The sequence below is a fragment of the Pleurodeles waltl genome, chromosome 5 (genome assembly GCF_031143425.1).
Source record: "Pleurodeles waltl isolate 20211129_DDA chromosome 5, aPleWal1.hap1.20221129, whole genome shotgun sequence".
NCBI classification, from domain to species: domain Eukaryota; kingdom Metazoa; phylum Chordata; class Amphibia; order Caudata; family Salamandridae; genus Pleurodeles; species Pleurodeles waltl.
Genome location: NC_090444.1, coordinates 434575182 through 434601175, shown reverse-complemented (window position 1 = coordinate 434601175; position 25994 = coordinate 434575182). Strand labels below are relative to the sequence as shown.

At 46.5% G+C, this 25994-nt stretch overlaps 1 protein-coding gene across 6 annotated transcripts in view; it reads right to left on the bottom strand.

Annotated features, from left to right (window-relative positions):
- The window catches only part of EHBP1 (EH domain binding protein 1), a 1526717-nt gene that overhangs the window by 1448194 nt on the left and 52529 nt on the right, over positions 1–25994 (bottom strand). The window lies entirely within an intron of this gene.

Here is a 25994-nt window from a genome sequence, read left to right as displayed (position 1 = left end):
AAAGCAAGCCAACACAGGCAGCAGCGGAGCCCCTCTGTCATGACCCCGGGTACAAGGATAGAAGGGTGACCCTCACTCCTCTCTGAATTATAAAATCGAGATATAAACAGGGTTCCGTGGATTCCTCAGGCCTCCGGGTACCGGTACCACTGTACCTACTGCACCAATGGAAGTTATGTTACTGAACGCAGGGTCATGTCACGTGGATAAAGCTATTAACACACACCAGGGCACAACAGGCCATCACGCCAACGGGTTGACTACAAAAACAGTGCAAAACAAAGATGAATTTCACGGTGAAAGTTTGAGGGTAAAGTTAACGGGACGTATCCGGTGCTTTAAGTGGAAATATAGAAGTGAGGTGCTCACTATTTAGAGTAACTGCTTGCTCCTGAGAAGTGCTGGTACTCTTCCATTAATGTCCTGCAACGGTGATGAGAAGTGCCCCGCAGAATGCATACATTCTCCCCGCCCCTGCGGGCCTCACCCAGCTTTGGGAGGGGCACACACCAATCACCAGGGTCCAAAAAACCATGAGTGAGTTTCAGGTGGTGCTCCCTCCCCCTCCCCCCCAATGGGGCTCGATACCGAACCTCTGCAGGCCTAGTACCGCTCTCATGCTATGGCCAACACCGCTCTCGTTCTGTGGCCAACAAACTTCATACCAACGACTACACAAAACTGATTTGTCATTGTGAAGGATGGTTTGCGGGCCTATAATGGGCTTTGATCTAGGACTTAAACAGTGAACTATAATTTTAAGAAATTGCTCTTCAGCATCCAGATGCAATTGAGAGTTATGGCTTTATCCTCGCAGGAGAAACATCTAAAAACATCTCAAATAAATGTACCCCAGTAAGAAATATTGTTATACGTTCTTTCTTTTTGTCATTTTACCAGAGGTGTTTGGGGAAGGAAGGAGAATTTTAAAAATACAGGCCGAAACCTTCTGTAATAATAATCGTGTGGTCTGTATATAGAATGTGTGAAAATAGTGCACACGTGTGTGTGAGTGTGAAAGTGAATACGTTCTTATACTGATATGTGTACACCGGTGTTAACAGCCAGCAAGAGTCATCTGGGCGTGACCACACTGAGCGGAGATCACACAACAAAGGTTCTGGAGCTGTTCGAGAAAATCAGCCTTCAGTTTTCAGACATTGATAAAATGAACACTATCTAAGACACACATGGCGGAAATTCAAAACCAGGAATATTATTTCGTATCTACCATCACATTAAAAGAAGTGTTTTGCAATCATGTATGGAGTGATACCATTGTCCGAACTCAGACCAACTGTCAGGAGAGTCAATGTTGGGCTTAACTGAATGGCCTGTGCAACAGCAACCTTTATTGTCCGATCGGGTGCTTACATTAATTAATGAAGAATCTTTGGCACAATTCATTATCCCCATCATGTTCCTCGGATTCTTCGGCGCAACAGCATACTGGGTGGGCATAGTTTAGACTTAAAACCAGGAAGCGCCCAGGAGAAAGTGAGCGTGACCATAGGAAGGACGCCATATCTCAACTTTAAGTAAAGCAACCTTGCAAATGAGGGGTTGATAAGATTAAGGAATTCCCCTCGCTTGAATAAACATTTATGGAGCGGGAAAACCTGGGGCCTGCTACGTGAACTAGATGATTCACTACATTCCACAAAAGGACCCCAATACCTCTCCTTGGCAGTGACTATTAGAGCTGGCCTGATAGGTGAAGAGTTATACCAGTACTCACCCAAGCCTAGGTCAATCAGGGACCTCTTGACGTGGTTCAACCAGGTAATTCTTTAAGCCCTAGGATGGCTGATAATATTGCTAAGTGTGTCTCTGTACAGCAACAACTCTTTGAAGGAGCAAAGTCAAAGCTAACACAGGACAGGCCTTCATTTAGTGTGCTCTGCAATGGGCTTCAGGTCAAGTTCTATTCTTAATGACAATAAAATAGAGTTCCCTGACGTAAATTCAGTAAGGACCTAATAAAAATTGTTCTCGTCTATCCTAATTTACCTCAAACACAATGACCCCACCCCCAGAGTTCGGTGCCACGGAGAGCAACACTTGTAACTTGAGCTTTATACATTTCTACAGCTGGTGAAATTGTGTATAAGAGTGCTATTTTGGCAAACCTAAGTAAATCCGAAGCCTTCTCCTTAACCACAAGATAAGTCTTTAACATTTGTGGTGCCCACAAATTGGAATCAGTTAATCTAATTATGAGATAATCAAATTCTTTTAACCTCTCAAAAATGCTCTTGCCCAAATTAATATTTCCCCTAAAGTTCTTCCGTTGATTAAAGGGCATAAGTTTGGTTTTCTGGCCATTCATTTCTAGGTCATTGTTGTCACAAAATAAAGAAAACCTGTGTATAAGTGTTTGTAGGTTCTTGGAAGATGTTGAGATAAGGAGGGTGACATCAGCAAAAAGTAGCACTGGAATCTTTCTACAGGTAAAAGGGGGAACATTTTTGTCACAGTCGGCCAAAAAACTGACGCAACCATTAATGAAGAGCAGGAATAAAGTTGGAGTCAACACAGCCCTGAGGCATGCCGTTATTAACATTAATTTTAATCGGTTAGTTCGCTGTTTGTGCCCAATCTGACCTGAAAATAACTGTCTTTGTGAAAACAAAGTATAACTTTAATAATTCTGGTGGAAGTCCCATAGTGGCTAACTCCTCCCACAACCTTAATTGAGGGACCAAGTCTAAGGCGACTCGGAAATCCAAGAAAGGCAACGCTCTCTACTTGGTCATATGAAAGCGAAAAGCCTGGTCCACTGCTCTAGTTTTTACTCTAAACCCTGCTTGAAAGTGACTCAGTGCAATATTATCCCTGATCCACTAAAACAACCCGTCAAGAACTTGTTTCCAAAAAAATCTTTTGGACATTGTCCAGAAGATTAATGGACGATAGAAGACTAGGACATTACAAGATCCCTTTTTAAAGGCAGGTATAATCTCTGCTCCTTCCATGAAGGAGCAGCAGGGAGCAGCAACGTTAGAAATATTAATAATGTAAGGTACCCATATTTTAAGTTTCAAACAAAATAAATAATCAGGAACCTTCTCTAAGCCTGGCACCATCAAGGAGAAGGGGGACAGGATGGCTAATAAAACTCATGGACATGAGGTCGCTGTGTTCTGAGATATGTTCATAGAGGGAGTTTGGAATCAAATGAAGAATAAACTGAATTAAAATGATCGACCAAACACTTGGTCGAATGTGCATATCAGGCCTCATAGCAATTCGGTGACCACCTTAGCAAACTATATGACAAAAAACTTCGGAATTTGTCTTTTTAGCCACTTCAAGCAAGTCCGCCCAAATTGCCTGTCCCCAGGCAGATTTCACGGACCATATAGTTTTCCTAAATAAGGCCTAATAATTAAAAAATTCGACCCGATCATCAAGTCTAATAGTCACTCAAAGCACTGGTTTAGCTGCCATACATACACAAGTATACCATTCTGGGACCCTCGGGCTCTACTTACCAATTTAAAATATTTTTGAAAAAACTCCGAGTTTCAAGAATAATAAATTGTGGTTCTCAATGATCGATTCTAGCTAGTACATATTCTTGATTATTAAACCCAGTTGAAGGCATACTATGTTGTAAATTTTCAAAATGACTTTGCCAGAGATAGTAGAAAGTAGCACTCATAGTAATTTAAAATGGAGTGCTCTCCCAGCATCTGCACTGGGATAGGAATCGGCCTCCAAACTGTCAAACAATAAACCCTGAATAGTAAGAGACAGGATCATGATCACTCTCTTTTCTTTGGATGACTATAATGTCACCCATAGCTCTCCAAGATCTAAAGTCCATAGGATATAGTCTATATTGCTACTGCAATCTACCTCCGAAATGTCAGAGCCGCAATGCCGTCGGAAGGGAAGCGACCCTTACAAGCATGTCCACCGCGAGTAAGAGTTATATGAACTAGATGCAGTGCAGATCTACTCAAATGCTTCTGAGGTGTGACTGATCCTCGTATATAGTCAAATGTCAAGTGATACCTGAAGGTTTGAATATTAGATGAAAATCACCAGCAATAATGACAAGAGGACTGTTGCTATGGGAGCACAGCATCTTATCAAGTAATTATAAAGTAACCGATTCATTATAGATATTAGTGCTTCTGTTATAAATGTTGATTATAAGATGTGGCTTCTCGTATTCAAACGTAATTAATAAACCCTGAATATCTGGAGACCCTGTAGTTAACTCTGTGAAAAAACACAACAATGACGTTTACAGCAACACTAATGGTCCACCGGAAGCTCTGCCAGCACATGTATTCACCGCTGGAATACTGAAACTCTTGAAGCAAAGTCTGCAGGCAGTTTCAAGAGCCCATTTACCTTCAAAATGCAAAGCTCGAGCCCATCTGTAAACAGGCCCGAGTCCCTGTCATTCAATGTAGGTCTTAAACCCGCTATACTACAACTAATAATAGAAACTATTTTCAAAGAGGAAGACACAGGGGGCAGAGGCTCCCTTTAGAACAGACTGACATGCCTGCAGATAATCTGGATTCGAGTCGCTGTTGGATTTTACAACATCAATGGGCCCACAGAGGCTGTGCTCGAATCTAGCTGTAATATTAACTGACATTAGACTGACTACACGAGCAGAATCTGTGGTACAGACAGGGAGCCAGTCAGACTCGGGCACATCAGACAGAAATGAAAAACGTCTGGCAGTAGTAATATGAGAGAAAGGGAATATGGGACGAAGGTACAAAGTGAGGTTCAGCGGTTCCGGATTCAGATGTTTATAGAAAAAGCCAAAGGCAAGAGCTTTACTGGGATTGGATAGTTAGGTTTTTAGGTGAGAGTGGTAACAGAGACTTTCGGCAATGTTAATGTGCCCAAAACTAACAATCACCACTAAACTTCTCAAACAAGCAGTCAAACCACCCAACCCTTCATACCATCAAAATACTATTTTAATAGTAAGTGTTGTATTCTACAATTCCATGTACCCAGCCGGTGACCTTATTCCTTAATTGCCCAGGTGTTTCTTTTGCATAAGGGCCTTAGGGCCATATGTACGAACACATTTTCCCATAGACACAGAATGGGTAAAACCCTTTGCTACATCTGGCCCTTAATGCAGCACATTTGTCGGGAGTATAACTTATGGACACGGGGCTGGTGGCAGGTGAACAGCTGGAGAAGACACTGCTGGCTGATGTTACACAAGTCTTAAGCCTGAAACAGAGGCATCCCTCAACCCCCTCTCACATAATGATCGACCCACTAAATGGCGTTTGGGACATGGATGCTCACAAACAGGGCCCTCCGTAGCTGCTAACCGAGCCTCCTCTCTGTTACAATATGACGTTGGAGATGCCATAGGCTGGGGTGGCACATTCAGGCTACTATGTGGGTAAACACCAGCAGCAAGAGGCCCTGCCCCAAGTTTTGTCAGATGACCTTCTATTGCCCAGAGTCCCTTGTAAATGAGACGGAAACTACAGTCCAAAACAGAAGTGAATTTAGCGCATAAGGACTCTACAACGGCATTCTCATCAATTGAGCTGGTCAAACTGTGTCCACGCTGTACAGTATAACACACTCGGGTAGACAGCTTGGAAAGGAAACACGTCGCCTACATTCCCACGTCTGCACATGGGCTCCAGCTGTTGCACAAATGTCGCTGGCCGTTCAAAAGACATGCATTAAAACACAGGCAGGTTCCTCCTTTTGTTTAATACCTTAAAAGCGAGTCAGAGAAAAACAGCACTTCCATTAAAGTTTCAGTAGCCCGGAGGAATGCTGCAAAACTGCAGACCAATAAAGCATTTATAGTAATTGCTAAATCACTATCAATGGAAGTGTAGAACTAGAAATCCTATCCACTGGCAATACTGGTATGACGCAGAAGGCACGATTTTGCTGCAACACAGTTTCTCTGTAGCGAGGTGAGCATATGTCTTAATTAGAACTTTTAATGAAGTGTTTACGTATTTTGAATAATGACTTATGTAGAAAAATGAATAACGTAGAAAAATAATGTGCACGTCTGAAAATGTGACCTCGAAGAATGACCACCAATATTCAAGAAATTTACTAATTTATAATTAATCCATATAAAATATTGAAAAAATGTATTAGACTAATGTAGTAATATGTCAAATTAAGGGTTATGAATTATGTTTTGCTTATAAATTGTAGTCCTTAACTTAGCAAATGTCTTGGCCTAGGTGCCAAGCCTCATGCAGAAGCTGTATTTCTTAGCGTTTAATAAAAAATGCTGACAGAGTGAACTAACTGTGTAATGTTCATTGTTTTATTAAAATGTTTAGCAGAAGCTTTCTATGGGAACCGGCAGGAGACGAGGTCTCTAGTAATGTATCCAAATGTGTGTAATGTCCATGAGGTGTACTTTCCCAGGATGTGAACAATGAAGACACTGACTGGAGACGAAGATGCAACAAATTCAATACCTGACGAGCCGGATGATGAGAACATCGTAAAGCAGACTAATCAACGACGTGTGAAGTGTAAAATATTAGAATTCATAGATTTGGTATATGGGCACTATTGGCCAGAGTAATAATGTACGATTAATTGACCAATTAGAAATTAGGGGATAGTTTGGGTGACTTTGATATAACAACGTGACAGAGGAGACAGATTTAGATTTGAGGAGATTTTTAGGCAGACCGCTGTCAAGAAGAAGAGACTTGGAAGAGATTCGAGATACCGTCATTGGGCTCATACTCTCTGACTGAGAGCCTGATGTTTTGCTGATCGACTGATGACCCGAGGATAAAGACTGATTCTGCTTGCTGACCCATACTGTGGATGTGTAAATATGACAATGTGACTGAATTGCATTTTATGCCTTTTCTTTCTAGGTACCAACTGCACTATCTTGATAGTTTCTTGAGTTCGCCGTTTTTTCAAATTTGTGTTCTAAATTGTTTGCATGAAGCCCCACGTGCTGATGCTAATCTGGGATAGTTAAGGGTATTAACATGATGACTGACGAATTGCAGAGACAAAGGGTTGACGGACTATTTTGCTGAACTTTATGGATATCATAGCCTTGCTGAAATGGGTTTTACTATTGATCTGTGCTGATGCACACTAAATCATCATTGGAATCCGGGGACCCTCACTGAGTCATTACTGGAAGCATGAGACCTAATTTGTCAATATTTGTTAATATTCTTTTAATTTTCTAAGCAGTCGCGGACCCCCTGAGAAGGCTTTGCGGACCCATAGGGGTCCCGCTGACCACAGGTTGGGAACCACTGCCTTAAATTAATCAAAAGGTTCATCGACCTATATGCGTCCCCTTGTAAGTTTACTTATTAAGGACCGACGCGCTAACGTGTTACCTGCCAACGTCTCCCTGAATCAATGAAGCGCAAGATAAAGAAAGCAGACTTTGCCAGCTCAATCGCACCACTAGCAGGGAGGGAAGTCAACAGACATTCAGGGCCGGATTCAGCCAACAAATAAATCAGAGGTTTACTCCCATTTGTTTCTTCCTATTATATTTTGGTGAATTTATAAAGGTTTCGACGGGTATAATGTTGTGCCAAATTCAAATGACCAGGAGTGCAATTTACATTTACATTAAATAAAGAGGCATATGTTGTTGCACGTACTGTAAAATGACACATTCAAAATATCCTGCACAAGTGCAATTGTACTTCCAACCGTTTTTCATTGACGGAGACATAATTTTAACCCCATTGGGTACCTCGTTCAGCCTGCAAAGATGCCAGTTTTATGGATGTTCCCATCGAGCTTCCTCTGTTGGAACAGATTTATTCTCAACTTAATAAGAGTAAATACCGCTCACAGGCTAGTGATGTGTCCAAAAGAGCTTCCAAATACCCACAAACAAGTGTGCTTGTGAGCCGATCTGGCGAGTTAGGACTGGCACCCTTTTTTCTCCATGGGTTACCTTCACACAATCTGTTTGGTTTTGTGACACCAGTGTTTTGCATGCTGGTGGTGGATTTTAGCATGCGTTTGGTGACTAATCCGCACTGTGTTTTTGCCGGGTTTTATCACCTTGGACGTACTTCTTGTTGTGGTTGCTTTCTTAATTAAGCTCTTTATATATTTTAGATTTATTTTTAAATATGTGTTTTATTGGGTTCCTCTAAGGGTTACTAATTTCTGCATTATTGACACCTAGTCCTGAAGATTATGTCGGGTAAATCTTAGCCTTAGAGTCAGAAATGTCAACAACACACCAACACCCAACCGCATACTACAATTAATGGACACAGTTGGAAGGCTTTTTGGATGGATTTCTATTAGTTAGGTGATTTCCCAGTTACTATTAATCACCCCTCAATAAATTGCGATTCAAACCGTGTGATTCTTGGGTGAGGGGTGTGCTTTCAATACATGACCCTCTGTGAACATTCATTTATTCTGATATCTGTATGTATCTGTCTTATGTATTGTAGTGACTTCATCTGCATGTTATATAAATATATTTTAAATAACCTACTCAGAGTAGGCCTTATTACATTGTTATATATTTCCTAAGGTTCTTTCATGGTTGTTAGCGGCTAGATTCTGTTGACATCAACCACCTTGCCCAAGTTGAAATTACACATAACTTACTCTTTCGGGAGTTCCTCACATGGTTATTCAAAGTTCTCAGGTTCCACATAATCACCTGGTCAAGATTTCTACCTATGGATTTTGTTTTTATGGAGGTCAAAAACCTCCAGCAGGAAAACCAGAACAAACCTAGAATCTTCACCAAGATGGAAACTGATACCTGAAATGTTCCTACTCTGTCTTCACATGGTAGCCTTGGGTATTACCGCTGTCCCCCCCTGCAACAAAAATAGAACATGCTTGTCCCTCTTCAACTAGGGTTGAGACAACCTTTTGATCATACTAAACAGCTTTGGAATCACAATTGTAGCCCCTCAAATACAGCACTGATATATCAGAATATTTTCTGAATAAAACAACAATGGCTCTCATCAAGGCCAGGTGAAACCCTTAATTCCTGGATGCACAACAGAAAAACATTGCTAATTGCCCCTAATGCAGGCATGAGGAGAAGGGAAGGCATAACATCCCCAGCTCCAACAAAAAAGGTTGAGCCATGTGCCAACTAACCGTCACCTGAGAAGTGGAATTGCTGTGTTACAATTTATACCACATGGAGATCTCGGGTCCTATATTCACATTCTTCATGACATGCAATGGGTCTTGCATTTGCTCAAGTTAGAGCTAAAGGCGTTGTAAATTCCAAACTGGACTTTTCTTGCCACATAAATGAAAAATGAAAAGTAAAACACTTGACATAAGCGAGCCGATTTAAAGTGCCATGACCGCCATGAGCATGCATGCGAAGAAGACACCCAAAAGGAAAAAAGAAGTTCGTTCAGTCAAACATATCAGCAATCATGCAATTATCCATGTAAAAGGGTCAGCCTGCAAGGCAGTAGCAAAACCGCCCCAAGGCAGGAAAAAAGTAAAGCATTTACTAATAATTACAACGGATTTTTGAAAGGCAAGCCCACGAACAAGTGAATATGATGGACCTGAGGTGGGCATGGTAAAAAGCCCATAAGACTTACAACAGGTCAAAGCGCTTGCGTGCTCGACCTAAAAATGTCTCGTCAGAAAATTGCATTCTTAAGTGTGAAAATACCAAGGGGGTTTCTCTAATCTGATAGAGTTATAAAGTTGTTTATTATGCAGAATCTGAACACCTCTCATGTAACTGATTTATGCTAAACCGTCTCAGCAGTAGGAACAAGTAATCTTAACCAACGCAGTTCAATCCTTTACAGGCATCAAGACTGGTCAATGTGTTTTGGTAAAGTTCATCTCAAAGAATCTAGGATTACATACAGTGTATGTGAAAAAAAATATATATCCTTTTGGGGCAGAAAGCCGGCTTGGTTGACTCATCAGTTCCAGGACTCCATTGATTTCCACATTTTTAGCTCAAATCTCGCCTGAGGACATCATGGACAGAAGACCATATGATCGGCACCTTGTTGTTATCACTGTTGTATTAGAATAAAGGTGTAAGGAAATCTTCCCTCACTGAACTGCAGTAGCATCACCTAATGAAGCCTTACAGTATGTTTAGCAGGAAACATTAATTGGAAGTATATTACTTCTGGTAACTTGCCACTACTCATATAGCTGACAATCCAGATTTTACCTGCATGTCAATGTTGATTTCCTAGGCCTAGTTCTGCCCTAAGTAAAACATTATTTTATTAATTCTGTTATTCAGTCCAAGTCCATTCTTTTTTGTTGATTACAAAGACCTGTATGAAATTACTTGAACAACGACTTGTGGGATGCAGATACTTTTGCTGCTGTAATAGTTTTCTTATCACAGTCCTGAGCTCACATTTGGTTTGGAATATCACCTTTAATGTACTGTCGTTTGACACAAACCTGTAAAGTTAGTTTACGCATCTGTCACATGCTTCACTAGGAGCCGCTTGCTTTTCTTTTTTTAAATCAATGTAGAACCTATCAATTGCATTATTGGTTATTATTTTCCTATTCATTCCATTACTCCTACTTTTAGCCTATCTAATTACCCGGCAATAGCCTTCCACCCACATGATAGAGACTCTTTCCATAACTTTTGTGTTTACACTATCACCTCTGTGGTCAGCAATTTATCATGAGCACTAAAAATTCCTTTATCACTTTACCAAAGGGCCCTAGAATTAACCATTTACAATGGATTCTAACTGAAAATGTATTTAATGAATATCATTTCAAGAGGTGCATGTGTACTGTGTATATTCTAATGCTATGTGTGAGTGACAGGTATTTTGAAGTTGTGTGCAGACCTATTCCTTCAAGCTGTTTTATCTTGTGTCATAATGAGGTGTGAAGTCAGTCTGCAACAGGAGCAAATTATCCACATGGTCACAACAAATGTAGTCAGTTTTTTGTTAATCAAATTAGAAGCAAGACAAACCATAACAATGTGTTGCAACACTATCGATCAGGGCAATCTATACATATCTAACATGCATTGATACACCCACTAATTAAGCAGTCAGTGTTGTTACGCCAAGCCCACGGTACTCCCACCATTTGCCCCGGACCTGGGCATGCTTTTAGGCAACAACCTGGTCGCGTAGATGGGTTCTTCCAGCTGAGTGCACCAGTCCAATTCTTTACGCCACTAGTGTGCGTTGGTATGGGATTTTAGACGCATGTGCAATGTCAACTATAGCCAATTTTTGTGAATAATCTTGCAGTGTCAAAATTAGAGAAGTAAGTAATAGATATTAATATTTTTCCCCAAAGAATATCTTCATAAACCTAATATCTGTCTGTATCATCTTAAAAGAAAAAAATAAATACACTGGCTCTCCCATGTTACCTTCAATTTAAGATGCACTACCTTATTTAGAACCAATGTATGGCACTTGGTACCATTCAACCCCCTTATGTTACAGGAAATAAAACTAAATATAAAGTAATGATAGAGAAATTCTTTCATTTCTCTAATTGACTTGCAGTTTTTAAAAAAAGGCACGTGCCAAGAGGAAAACAAACCCTTTCCCAAAATGAACTTTTATTTAAACTAAGACCACTCCCAACCACACACACGTCCATAAGCTTACTGCCTTTTAACAAAACATTCAACACCAGTTGCTTAAATGCTATCTCGCACCATACCACTCAAAACGGAATAAGGATTAAACTTGATCGTGTGTGCGCCCTGGAAGTACGAATTATATTCAGTGAGATCAACAATGGAAGGAAAAAGTGTATAAACATTTCAAAACAATATACACTCGCTTGCTTGATTTATAGGAGCGATTCATGTTTAATACCACGGGCAACTGCCATGGTATAGCATGAAAAAGTGAATAAAATATTTCAATAAAAAATGTAGATACTTTATGGGCTACTGAAACTTCAGTTGTGTAACCAAATAGTCAAACATGTGCTTGAGCCCAACTATAACTGTGTTTCAGATGAACGAGTTATATTTCCATATTTTGTTACTTAGGAGTACCACATTATTTTTACAGCCAGTTAAGCCAGTTACAGAGTTTTTGTATGAAACAAATATAGACATTCTGTACGTTAAACAAACGTCTTTCTTGACTGGCTTAGCGAGTCACTAAAAAGGTACCTGGTCAAAAACAGAAAAGTGTACCTAATTATTGACCTAGAGTCATATATTTATGGCACTTGTGCTAAGTAAATATTCATAAACAAGTGGTCTTCTGAAAAAGCACATATTTTCTAAATACGGTTACACTAAAAAATAAAAAAAAGGTTCCTAAACTCCCAGAGGATAGTTTAGGTAACGACGGCGCTCCTGTTTTTATGGAGAGACCAAGTTTTTGCCCTGTTACTTAACTCAGTGACGAGTGTGTCTTGCTTGCTCTGTGTTTACAGTTCAGGGGGCAGCACTGGGTGAGGCGTGCGAGCGGCGAACGGACCCAATTACGGGATAAAAACAAGGAAGAAACGCGACGCCCTTCAGTAAAACGAGCCCGCCCCCTCAGAGCCCACAGTGGACGAGGCCGAGCTCTGTCAGGCCTAGACTGGTGGATATGAATCCGAGAAACGTGTTCCACTTCGGATGCAAGAAACGGCTTGTCCTAGTAAAGATTTTAAGAATGCTGGGTTTTTGCAAGTGCGAAGCACGACACACACATCGCTAAAATAGAACGGACACTAGAGAGAAAACACAGTACACGGAGCTTTCACCTCAAAAGACACACTGTAACGTGCACAGGTATATCTTGAAACAATATTATAGCAATATTGTGTATAGTACGAATCGCTCGCAATTCTCATAGGGGCGGACTCCTAACAAAAGTATCAGAAGTGTAAGGTTCCTCTTCATGACATACCATACCACCATGACAAGCCGCTCTGTTTAATGGGTAAAGAAAACCGCGCGTTTCAAAATACTTAACTCTCCCCCCTTGAGAAAGTGAAAAAAATACTAAACAAACATTAGACATTCTGTACCTTAAACAGGCATCTGTCACGGCTAAACACTCAATTAAAGCTGTTCGGAGTGCCTCCGCACACCGATAACATGCAGTGTGAACTTATCGGCGTAAAGTAGCCATTAACGCTTGCCTCTCACTCACAGAGCACAAATTTTATGTCAAGAATGGAGGCTCCTATTATGCTTCTCTAACTTGCTTTATTTAAATAGCAGCAGTCAAGAAAACTACAACTCCCATGAGGCTTAACAAAACCAAAGCCAATGGGAGAAAAACAGGAATAACCAATGCACCAATCAGCATCCACAGTGCTACGTAACCACCAAGCTTGACTGCGACCAGCCCTCTTTCTTGCTGCTCGCAGTCAAGATAAGTGGTGCTTTTATTCTCTCCTACGTTTTTTCACTGTTTATACATGTTATACTGTATTTATTTGTAAAGATACCAGCGCGCGCTTTTCTCGGCGTTTCGCCGGTTTTTCCTGCATACGCTGACACTCCTCGCAGCGTTTGTTCACTTCAGCACCTCCGGCTTTATGACCGGTGCTCGCGCGCGTCTTCAGGCATTTGCCCTCCGGCATACGAACATTCTAATGCGAACGCTCCTTACCGCGGGGTGCCGAATTTTCTTTCCTCACGCCGCTCGGAGTCCGGGAGTCTCCTTTCTTCACCTCGGCTTCACAGCGTCCTGTGCCTGTCCTGGACACGCCTTAAGGGGCGTGTTTCTTCGGTTGCTTCAGCCTCTCTTTACTTCCTGGTTCCTATTAACCCCTTCTTCAGGGGCTATCTTTCTTTTTTTCTTCATACCTGCTACAATTGTATTTCAAGGGTCATTTCTGGTATAATGGAGCCTAAGGATTCGTCTTCACTTAATATTGAAGATTTTGGCACCCTCATTAATGAGGCTGTGGGAAAAGCTGTTTCAGCTTCAATGCAAAAAATGTCAAAAAAATTTGAGACCACTGTTCAAAACATGGTCCACAAATCCTTTCTGGCCCATTCTGCGGGGGATAGCAGAAAAAGAAATGATAAGGATTTGTCTAACCAAAAGCCATCCGCTAGCGCTGTTTTGACCGGTGAAGCTTCTTCACCCATGGATGAGGACGAGTTTCCTCCCAGGCCTCCTTCTCAGGAGGGGAATGTTAATGTTTTCGGCAAATGCAAAGCTAAAGCTAAGCTTTCTGTTACAGCGCCACAACAAATTGTTGTTTCCCACATTTCTGATACTGATGACGACGTCGGTGATGCAGACGAGGCAGATGACGCCTCTGACATTTGGGGTTCTCAGTCTCAGGCTTCCCCTGCCAAAAAGCCTAAACTAAATGTTTCAGACCCATTTTTTGCCAAAACTATTTTGGACGCGGATAGCAACCCCATGTTCGACCCATCACTTTTACACCACCCTAACTCCACTGAGTGGTCTCCGTCTTCTCATGTGGGTCAATATATTGCGTCCAGACTGAGAGTTCCTCTCGATAAGCAGACACGGTCAAAATTGAGATCTGAATGCCCCAGACCATCACTTTTTTCCCAGATTACAGCGACTCCTACAATTGACGATTCTATACTTACTTTTTTCTCTAAATTCGGAAAGGATCCCCGTAAAGGGGTAGATAAGGCCTGGTCAAGTTGCCAGGACAAACTGCTAGATGTTGTGGGTCCCTTGGCTCGTATTTTAGATCTCGCTGAATCAGCAAGAACGGATGAAGCGGACATTGATCCGGCTGAGCTATCCTTATGGACACAGAGAGCCTTTTGCCTCCTTGGTAACGCTAATGCCTCCATCATTCATGAGAGAAAGAAAGGTTTGCTCCTAAAATTGGACCCCAAGTTGTCAAAATTGGCCAACATGGACCCCGGTGTTAAAGCTGATGGTTATCTTTTTGGTAATACTTTCGTTAAAGACTTAGGAAAATTCGTTTCCACCTTCTCCTCGATTGACAAAGCTCAACAAAATATCAAAAAGGTATTCAATCATCGGGTTTTTGCCAGGGCCGGTACAGGCAGGAGCCGCTCTACCGGCCGTTCCTTTCAAGGAAACAGAGGCTCCTACTACTCCTCTCAGGCCACCTATCCAGCTCAAGCCTACAAACCCCAGTTCTACCCTCAGCGTGGCAGAGGATACAGAGGTCGGGGGCAACGTGGTTTCCGATCCCACAACAATCAAGGTAAGCCCTGTTTTTGGCCTTACTCCAATAGGGGGACGACTTCGTCATTTCATACAAACATGGCGCTCGCTGACTTCAGACCCTTGGGTGCTCAATACCATTATGGGTTACCAAATAGAGTTCTACGCCACTCCCGTCCAAAGGTATTTTCCCCCTCCTCCTCGTTTTTCCAAGGAGATGTCTTCCCTGATTTCAGAAGAAGTAGCTTCATTGCTCTCAAAACGAGCCATCCAAGAAGCCCCTCTAGACTCCTCCGGTTTCCTCAGCTCTCTCTTTTTGGTGCAAAAGAAAAACAAAAAGTTCAGGCCGGTTATAAATCTCAGGAATTTCAATCAGTTTGTCGTTTATCGACACTTCAAGATGGAGACCATTATCCATCTCAGGGACATTCTTCTTCCTGGCGATTTCATGGTACGTCTAGACCTTCAGGACGCATACCTTTCTGTTCCCATTCATCCAAATCACAGCAAATATCTTCAGTTTCAATGGTTAGACCAGACGTATCATTTTTCCTCCCTTCCATTCGGTCTTTCTTCCGCTCCTTGGTGTTTCACCAAGTTAATGAAGCCGGTCACGGCTCATCTCAGGTCATTAGGCATCAGGCTTCTAATTTATCTGGACGATATCCTTATACTACATCAGAATCGTACTATTCTCCTGTCTCAGTTACAGATAACTTGTTCCCTTCTTGCCCAACTCGGTTTCCTTCTCAACGAAGCAAAGTCCAATGTTCTCCCTGCTCAACGTATAGATTTCTTAGGGTTCGAGATAGACTCTTTGTCGACTACTCTCCATCTCCCTTCACAAAAAAGTACATATCATAAAATCGGAAATTCGGAAAACACTCAGCAGGTCAATGATTTCCCTCAGAACGCTGGCCAGGATTGTGGGCCTTCTGTCTGCTTCTATCCAAGCCATTTTTCCGGGCCCCCTCCATTATCGTGCTCTCCAGAGATTAAAAATTCGTCATCTTCGAAGAGGTCTTGCGTATTCAGAAATGATAGCTCTCGATCACGAGTCTCGTTTAGAACTCCAATGGTGGATAGACCATTTAGATGCCTGGAACGGCAGAGCTATTTTTCCATCAGCCCCCGATCTTGTATTAGAATCCGATGCAAGCCTTACGGGTTGGGGCGCCCTCTGTGGCTCAATCTCGACTGGAGGTACATGGTCACTCGAGGAGTCCAGATTGCACATCAATTATTTAGAGATGCTTACAGGCTCCTTTGCAATCAAAAGCCTGGCAAAAGAAAGGGTGCAGTGTACCATCCTCCTCCGCATGGACAATGTTTCGGCTGTCCGATACATAAACCATCTCGGAGGCACCAGGTCAAAACCTCTGGCAGACCTCGTAAAAAGTCTTTGGGAGTATTGTCTCCTCAACGAGATTTCCCTTTCAGCGGAATATCTTCCAGGTTCCCTCAACCAGACGGCGGACTGGCACTCTCGCTTCCTCAGAGATTACAGCGATTGGAAGCTTCATCCTTCCGTTTTTCGTTCCATTTGTCGCAAATGGGGCCCTTTTGTCATAGACCCTTTCGCCTCCCGTCTCAACTCCCAGTTACCCCTCTTTTTCAGTTGGCGTCCAGACCCTGTAGCTTTGGCCTCCAACGCTTTTCTTCAGGACTGGTCCCAGGCAATCAACTATGCGTTTCCTCCTTTCTTGATGATCACCAGGGTCTTGGCCCAGATCAGACGCCAGAAAGCCACATCAGTACTGGTAGTACCTTTTTGGCAGTCACAAGTGTGGTTCCCACCTCTTTTGGAGTTAACAATCGATTCCCCTCTTCTTCTCCCGTCTTTCCCTTCTCTTCTTCGAGATCCTCACGGAAATCCTCATCCCCTTGTCATCAACAATACTCTTCAGCTCTCGGCATGGAAGGTTTCGGGACTTCCCGACCTTCCGTCCCGATTTCGAATGAAGCTGCGGACCTCATCAACAAGGCCTGGGCCCCGGGCACCAGAAAGGCATATAGCTCTGCTTGGTCGCTTTGGTCTTGCTGGTGTGTGGGAAGGGACCTCGATCTAGTTTCAGCAGATATAAACTATGTCATTAACTTCTTGGCGGCACAAGCCGGTTTGGGTAAATCATACAGGACGATTAATCTATACCGATCAGCAATTTCCATGCACCATAATCACGTCAATGGCAAACCCGTCGGTGAACATCCCCTCCTTTGTCGCCTGTTAAAGGGAGTAAAATTTTAATTTCCTCCATTGCCCAAATACTCAAAGTTGTGGGATGTGAATGTAGTACTGAATTTGTTTTTATCTTGGCAAGATAATCATGAGTTGTCTTTAAAATCACTTTCTGCCAAATTAACCATGTTACTCTGCCTAGTCTCTATCAAACGTTTATCTGATGTTCGAGCGTTAGATGTTTCTTCTCGACAATTTGCCCCATCTGGGGTATTATTTTCAGTTCATAGACATACAAAATCTAATTTACACACAGTTTTCTACCCATATTTTCCTAATCAACCTAAGTTATGTGTTGGTCAATGTCTTAAATGTTATGAAGATCGCACGGCTGACCTCAGAACGTCTTCCTCTTCCCAGTTGCTCATTTCCTTTCGTAAACCCCACAAACCTGTTACTTCAGCTACGCTCGCTAGATGGGTTCGTTGGGTTATGTCTCTTGCAGGGATTGATACCTCCGTTTTTGGGGCTCATTCCACTAGGGGCGCTATGGCTTCCAAAGCCTTTTGGGTTGGTTCTAGCCTGGAAGACATTCTGAGGTCGGCCGATTGGTCTAACGATAATGTTTTTAGAACATTTTATTGTAAACCGGTACATACTGCATCTTCTGTAGTGATTAATATGCTTTAAAAAAGCATAATAGGAGCCTCCGTTCTTGACATAAAATGTAGATTTTCCTAGTAAATTATGACGGAAAGTCTTAATTTTATTAAAGACACGGAGGCGAGTATTATCCCGCCTCGAGTGGGAAAAACTTTCTTAATTTTTTGTCCTTTCCCTCCCTTACAGCAACTTCTACAACAACGCAACCAGCTACCTGATCAAGCTCTGGTCATGCCGAACTCCACCGTTCCTTTTGATCTTCAAGATTCATTTCTGGAAAACTCTCAGAACATATCTCGACTTCCTCTTCGTCTCTTCTTTTGCCTGCACTTACTTCAGGAACTTTGTTCTTTGGTTTTGGCAATTGCTATCATTTTGACTATTTTTCCTTTGTTTTCACGCATCGACTAAACCCTCGCATCAAGAAAGAGGGCTGGTCGCAGTCAAGCTTGGTGGTTACGTAGCACCGTGGATGCTGATTGCTGCATTGGTTATTCCTGTTCTTCTCCCATTGGCTTTGGTTTTGATAAGCCTCATGGGAGTTGTAGTTTTCTTGACTGCTGCTATTTAAATAAAGCAAGTTAGAGAAGCATAATACTCGCCTCCGTGTCTTTAATAAAATTAAGACTTTCCGTCATAATTTACTAGGAAAATCTACATTATCGTCGCTGTTTGCGATTTGCAGAGAAATATAAATTATGCCGCGCATATCCAATATGTACTGGTTCTCTCTGCCATAAGAGACTGTGCTTTGCGCTTTTATGGACCGTTTGAGAGCACAACTGAGTCATAGACTGCGCTGTCAACATGATGCACAGGAAAGGAAACTGATTCAACGCTGCAGTGGAATTGCTGTATTAAAATGCTTTTAAAGAACGAGGAGCAGACATCACCGTCTACAGTTGATAAAAACGCTGACAGTACACAAGTGGTTAAAAGAACAAATACATTTATTTTAAATACTTGTAGCAACAAGGAGCAGGAGTTAAAGGGGGGGAGGGAGAGAGGCAACACGGAGCGTGGGGGGTTGGTGGGGAAGAAGCAACACAGAGCACGGGTGAGTGGGAAAGAGGCAACACGGAGCATGGGGATTGGGTGGGGAAGCAGCAACAGAGATTGGGTGGGGAAGTAGCAACAGAGCATGAGGATTTGGTGGGGAAGTAGCAACAGAGCATGAGGATTTGGTGGGGAAGTAGCAACACAGAGCAAGGGGTGGGTGGGGCAGTAGCAACACAGAGCATGGGGGTGGGAGGGCAGTAGCAACACAGAGCATGGGAGGGCAGTAGCAAATCAGAGCATGGGGGTGGGTGGGGCAATGGCAACACAGTAGCAACACAGAGCATGGAGTGTGGGTGGGGTAGTAGCAACACAGAGCATGGGAGGGTGGGTGGGGCAGTAGCAACACAGCATGGGAGGGTGGGTGGGGCAGTAGCAACACAGAGCATGGGAGGGTAGGACAGTAGCAACACAGAGCATTAAAGAAGCAATGCAGAGCATGGGAGGGTGGGTGGGAAAGAAGCAACGCAGAGCATGGGAGGGTGGGTGGGAAAGAAGCAACACGGAGCATGGTAGGGTGGGTGGGAAAGGAGCAACGCGGAGCATGGGAGGGTGGGTGGGAAAGAAGCAACGCGGAGCATGGGAGGGTGGGTGGGAAAGAAGCAACGCGGAGCATGGGAGGGTGGGTGGGAAAGAAGCAACGCGGAGCATGGGAGGGTGGGTGGGAAAGAAGCAACGCGGAGCATGGGAGGGTGGGTGGGAAAGAAGCAACGCGGAGCATGGGAGGGTGGGTGGGAGAGAAGCAACGCGGAGCATGGGAGGGTGGGTGACAAAGAAGCAATGCGGAGGGTGGGTGGGAAAGAAGCCACGCGGAGCATGGGTGGGTGGGTGGTAAAGAAGCAACGCGGAGAATGGGTGGGTGGGTGGTAAAGAAGCAACGCGGAGCATGGGTGGGTGGGAAAGAAGCAACGCGGAGCGTGGGTGGGTGGGAAAGAAGCAACACAGAGCATGGAGTGTGGGTGGGGTAGTAGCAACACAGAGCATGGGAGGGTGGGTGGGGCAGTAGCAACACAGCATGGGAGGGTGGGTGGAGCAGTAGCAACACAGAGCATGGGAGGGTAGGACAGTAGCAACACAGAGCATTAAAGAAGCAATGCAGAGCATGGGAGGGTGGGTGGGAAAGAAGCAACACGGAGCATGGTAGGGTGGGTGGGAAAGGAGCAACGCGGAGCATGGGAGGGTGGGTGGAAAAGGAGCAACGCGGAGCATGGGAGGGTGGGTGGGAAAGAAGCTACTCGGAGCATGGGAGGGTGGGTGGGAAAGAAGCAACGCGGAGGGTGGGTGGGAAAGAAGCAACGCAGAGCATGGGAGGGTGGGTCGGAAAGAAGCAACGCGGAGCATGGGAGGGTGGGTGACAAAGAAGCAATGCGGAGGGAGGGTGGGAAAGAAGCAATGCGGAGCATGGGTGGGTGGGTGGGTGGGAAAGAAGCAATGCGGAGCATGGGTGGGTGGGTGGGAAAGAAGCAACGCGGAGCGTGGGTGGGTGGGAAAGAAGCAACGCGGAGCATGGGTGGGTGGGTGGGAAAGAAGCAACGCGGAGCATGGGAGGGTGGGTGGGAAAGAAGCAACGCGGAGGGTGGGTGGGAAAGAAGCAACGCAGAGCATGGGAGGGTGGGTCGGAAAGAAGCAACGCGGAGCATGGGAGGGTGGGTGACAAAGAAGCAACGCGGAGGGTGGGTGGGAAAGAAGCAACGCGGAGCATGGGTGGGTGGGAAAGAAGCAACGCGGAACATGGGTGGGTGGGTGGGAAAGAAGCAACGCAGAACATGGGTGGGTGGGAAAGAAGCAACGCGGAACATGGGTGGGTGGGTGGGAAAGAAGCAACGCGGAACATGGGTGGGTGGGTGGGAAAGAAGCAACGCGGAGCATGGGTGGGTGGGAAAGAAGCAACGCGGAGCATGGGTGGGTGGGTGGGAAAGAAGCAACGCGGAGCATGGGTGGGTGGGTGGCAAAGAAGCAACACAGAGCATGGAGTGTGGGTGGGGTAGTAGCAACACAGAGCATGGGAGGGTGGGTGGGGCAGTAGCAACACAGCATGGGAGGGTGGGTGGAGCAGTAGCAACACAGAGCATGGGAGGGTAGGACAGTAGCAACACAGAGCATTAAAGAAGCAATGCAGAGCATGGTAGGGTGGGTGGGAAAGAAGCAACGCGGAGCATGGTAGGGTGGGTGGAAAAGGAGCAACGCGGAGCATGGGAGGGTGGGTGGGAAAGAAGCAACGCGGAGGGTGGGTGGGAAAGAAGCAACGCAGAGCATGGGAGGGTGGGACGGAAAGAAGCAACGCGGAGCATGGGAGGGTGGGTGACAAAGAAGCAACGCGGAGGGTGGGTGGGAAAGAAGCAACGCGGCGCATGGGTGGGTGTGTGGGAAAGAAGCAACGCGGAGCATGGGTGGGTGTGTGGGAAAGAAGCAACGCGGAGCATGGGAGGGTGGGTGACAAAGAAGCAACGCGGAGGGTGGGTGGGAAAGAAGCAACGCGGAGCATGGGTGGGTGGGTGGGAAAGAAGCAACGCGGAGCATGGGTGGGTGGGTGGGAAAGAAGCAACGCGGAGCATGGGTGGGTGGGTGGGAAAGAAGCAACGCAGAGCGTGGGTGGGTACGGGAAAGAAGCAACGCGGAGCATGGGTGGGTAGGTGGGAAAGAAGCAACGCGGATCATGGGTGGGTGGGTGGGAAAGAAGCAACGCGGATCATGGGTGGGTGGGTGGGAAAGAAGCAACGCAGAGCGTGGGTGGTTGGGAAAGAAGCAACGCGGAGCATGGGTGGGTGGTTGGGAAAGAAACAACGCAGAGCATGGGTGGGTGGGTGGGAAAGAAAACGCGGAGCATGGGTGGGTGGGAAAGAAACAACGTGGAGCATGGGTGGGTGGGTGGGAAAGAAACAACGCGGAGCATGGGTGGGTGGGTGGGAAATAAACAACGCGGAGCGTGGGTGGGTGGGAAAGAAACAACGCGGAGCATGGGTGGGTGGGTGGGAAAGAAACAACGTGGAGCATAAAAGAAAACGCGGAGCATGGGTGGGTGGATGGGAAAGAAACAACGCAGAGCATGGGTGGGAAAGAAACAACGCAGAGCATGGGTGGGAAAGAAACAACGCGGAGCATGGGTGGGTGGGTGGGAAAGAAACGCGGAGCATTAAAGAAACAACGCAGAGCATGGGTGGGTGGGAAAGAAACAACGCGGAGCATGGGTGGGTGGGAAAGAAAACGCTGAGCCATTAAGAAAACGCGGAGCCTGGGTGGGTGGGTGGGAAAGAAAACGCAGAGCATGGGTGGGTGGGTTGGAAAGAAACAACGCGGAGCATGGGTGGGTGGGTGGGAAAGAAAACGCGGAGCATGGGTGGGTGGGTGGGAAAGAAACCACGCGGAGCATGGGTGGGTGGGTGGGAAAGAAACCACGCGGAGCATGGGTGGGTGGGTGGGAAAGAAAACGCTGAGCATGGGTGGGTGGGTGGGAAAGAAACAACGCTGAGCATGGGTGGGTGGGTGGGAAAGAAAACGTGGAGCATGGGTGGGTGGGTGGGAAAGAAACAACGCGGAGCATGGGTGGGTGGGTGGGAAAGAAACAACGCGGAGCATGGGTGGGTGGGTGGGAAAGAAACAACGCGGAGCATGGGTGGGTGGGTGGGAAAGAAACAACGCGGAGCATGGGTGGGTGGGAAAGAAACAACGCGGAGCATGGGTGGGTGGGAAAGAAAACACAGAGCATGGGTGGGTGGGAAAGAAAACACAGAGCATGGGTGGGTGGGTGGGAAAGAAACAACGCCAAGCATGGGTGGGTGGGAATATAAAGAAACAACGCGGAGCATGGGTGGGTGGGAAAGAAACAACGCGGAGCATGGGTGGGAAAGAAACAACGCGGAGCATGGGTGGGTGGGTGGTAAAGAAAACGCGGCGCATGGGTGGGTGGGTTGGAAAGAAACAACGCGGAGCATGGGTGGGTGGGTAAGAAAACGCGGAGCGTGGGTGGGTGGGAAAGAAACAACGCGGAGCATGGGTGGGTGGGAAAGAAACCACGCGGAGCATGGGTGGGTGGGAAAGAAACCACGCGGAGCATGGGTGGGTGGGTCAGAAAAAGCGGAGCGTGGGTGGGTGGGAGGGAAAGAAAACACAGAGCATGGGTGGGTGAGTGGGAAAGAAACAACGCCGAGCATGGGTGGGTGGGAATATAAAGAAACAACGCGGAGCATGGGTGGGAAAGAAACAACGCGGAGCGCGGGTGGGTGGGAAAGAAACAACGCGGAGCGTGGGTGGGTGGGAAAGAAAATGCAGAGCGTGGGTGGGAAAGAAAATGCAGAGCATGGGTGGGTGGGAAAGAAAATGCAGAGCATGGGTGGGTGGGAAAGAAACAACGCGGAGCGTGGGTGGGTGGGAAAGAAGCAACGCAGATCGTGTGTGGGTGGGAAAGAAGCAACGCGGAGCGTGGGTGGTTGGGAAAGAAGCAACGCAGAGCATGGGTGGGTGGTTGGGATAGAAACAACGCAGAGCATGGGTGGGTGGGTGGCAAAGAAAACGCAGAGCATGGGTGGGTGGGAAAGAAACAACGTGGAGCATGGATGGGTGGGTGGGAAAGAAACAACGCGGAGCATGGGTGGGTGGGAAAGAAACAACGCGGAGCATGGGTGGGTGGGAAAGAAACAACGCGGAGCGTGGGTGGGTGGGAAAGAAAACGTGGAGCATGGGTGGGTGGGAAAGAAAACGCGGAGCGTGGGTGGGTGGGAAAGAAAATGCAGAGCGTGGGTGGGAAAGAAAATGCAGAGCATGGGTGGGTGGGAAAGAAAATGCAGAGCATGGGTGGGTGGGAAAGAAACAACGCGGAGCGTGGGTGGGTGGGAAAGAAGCAACGCAGATCGTGTGTGGGTGGGAAAGAAGCAACGCGGAGCATGGGTGGGTGGTTGGGAAAGAAGCAACGCAGAGCATGGGTGGGTGGTTGGGATAGAAACAACGCAGAGCATGGGTGGGTGGGTGGGTGGGAAAGAAAACGCAGAGCATGGGTGGGTGGGAAAGAAACAACGTGGAGCATGGATGGGTGGGTGGGAAAGAAACAACGCGGAGCATGGGTGGGTGGGAAAGAAACAACGCGGAGCGTGGGTGGGAAAGAAACAACGCGGAGCGTGGGTGGGTGGGAAAGAAAACGTGGAGCATGGGTGGGTGGGAAAGAAACAACGCGGAGCATGGGTGGGTGGGAAAGAAACAACGCGGAGCATGGGTGGGTGGGTGGGAAAGAAACAACGCGGAGCATGGGTGGGTGGGTGGGAAAGAAACAACGCGGAGCATGGGTGGGTGGGTGGGAAAGAAAACGCGGAGCATGGGTGGGTGGGTGGGAAAGAAACAACGCGGAGCATGGGTGGGTGGGTGGGAAAGAAACAACGCGGAGCATGGGTGGGTGGGTGTTAAAGAAACAACGCGGAGCATGGGTGGGTGGGTGGGAAAGAAACAACGCGGAGCATGGGTGGGTGGGTGGGAAAGAAACAACGCGGAGCATGGGTGGGTGGGAAAGAAACAACGCGGAGCATGGGTGGGTGGGAAAGAAACAACGCGGAGCATGGGTGGGTGGGAAAGAAACAACGCGGAGCATGGGTGGGTGGGAAAGAAAACACAGAGCATGGGTGGGTAGGTGGGAAAGAAACAACGCGGAGCGTGGGTGGTAAAGAAACAACGCGGAGCATGGGTGGGTGGGAATATACAGAAACAACGCGGAGCATTGGTGGGTGGGTGATAATGAAACAACGCGGAGCGTGGGTGGGTGGGAAAGAAAACGCGGAGCGTGGGTGGGTGGGAAAGAAAACGCGGAGCATGGGTGGGTGGGTGGGAAAGAAACAACGCAGAGCGTGGATGGGTGGGAAAGAAACAACGCGGAGCATGGGTGGGTGGGAAAGAAACAACGCAGAGCATGGGTGGGTGGGTGGGAAAGAAACAACGCGGAGCATGGGTGGGTGGGTGCATAAGAAACAACGCGGAGCATGGGTGGGTGGGTGGGTGGGAAAGAAACAACGCGGAGCATGGGTGGGTGGGTGGGAAAGAAATCGCGGAGCATGGGTTGGTGGGAATTAAACAACGCGTAGCGTGGGTGGGTGGGAAAGAAACAACGCGGAGCATGGGTGGGTGGGAAAGAAACAACGCGGAGCATGGGTGGGTGGGTGGGAAAGAAAACACAGAGCATGGGTGGGTAGGTGGGAAAGAAACAACGCGGAGCATGGGAGGGTGGGTGACAAAGAAGCAACGCGGAGGGTGGGTGGGAAAGAAGCAACGCGAAGCATGGGTGGGTGGGTGGGAAAGAAGCAACGCGGAGCATGGGTGGGTGGGTGGGAAAGAAACAACTCGGAGCATGGGTGGGTGGGAAAGAAACAACGCAGAGCATGGGTGGGTGGGTAAGAAAACACAGAGCATGGGTGGGTAGGTGGGAAAGAAACAACGCGGAGCATGGGTGGGTGGGTGGCAAAGAAACAACGCCGAGCATGGGTGGGTGGGTGGCAAAGAAACAACGCCGAGCATGGGTGGGTGGGAATATAAAGAAACAACGCGGAGCATGGGTGGGTTGGTTGTTAAAGAAACAACGCGGAGCATGGGTGGGTGGGTGGGAAAGAAACAACGCGGAGCATGGGTGGGTGGGTGGGAAAGAAACAACGCGGAGCATGGGTGGGTGGGTGGGAAAGAAACAACGCGGAGCATGGGTGGGTGGGTGGGAAAGAAACAACGCGGAGCATGCGTGGGTGGGTGGGAAAGAAACAACGAGGAGCACGGGTGGGTGGGAAAGAAAACGAGGAGCACGGGTGGGTGGGTGGGAAAGAAACAACGCAGAGCACGGGTGGGCGGGTGGGTTAAGAAACAACGTGGAGCGTGGGTGGGTGGGAAAGAAACAACGCGGAGCATGGGTGGGTGGGTGCGAAAGAAATAACGCGGCGCATGGGTGGGTGGGAAAGAAACAACGCGGAGCATGCGTGGGTGGGTGGGAAAGAAACAGCGAGGAGCACGGGTGGGTGGGTGGGAAAGAAAACGAGGAGCACGGGTGG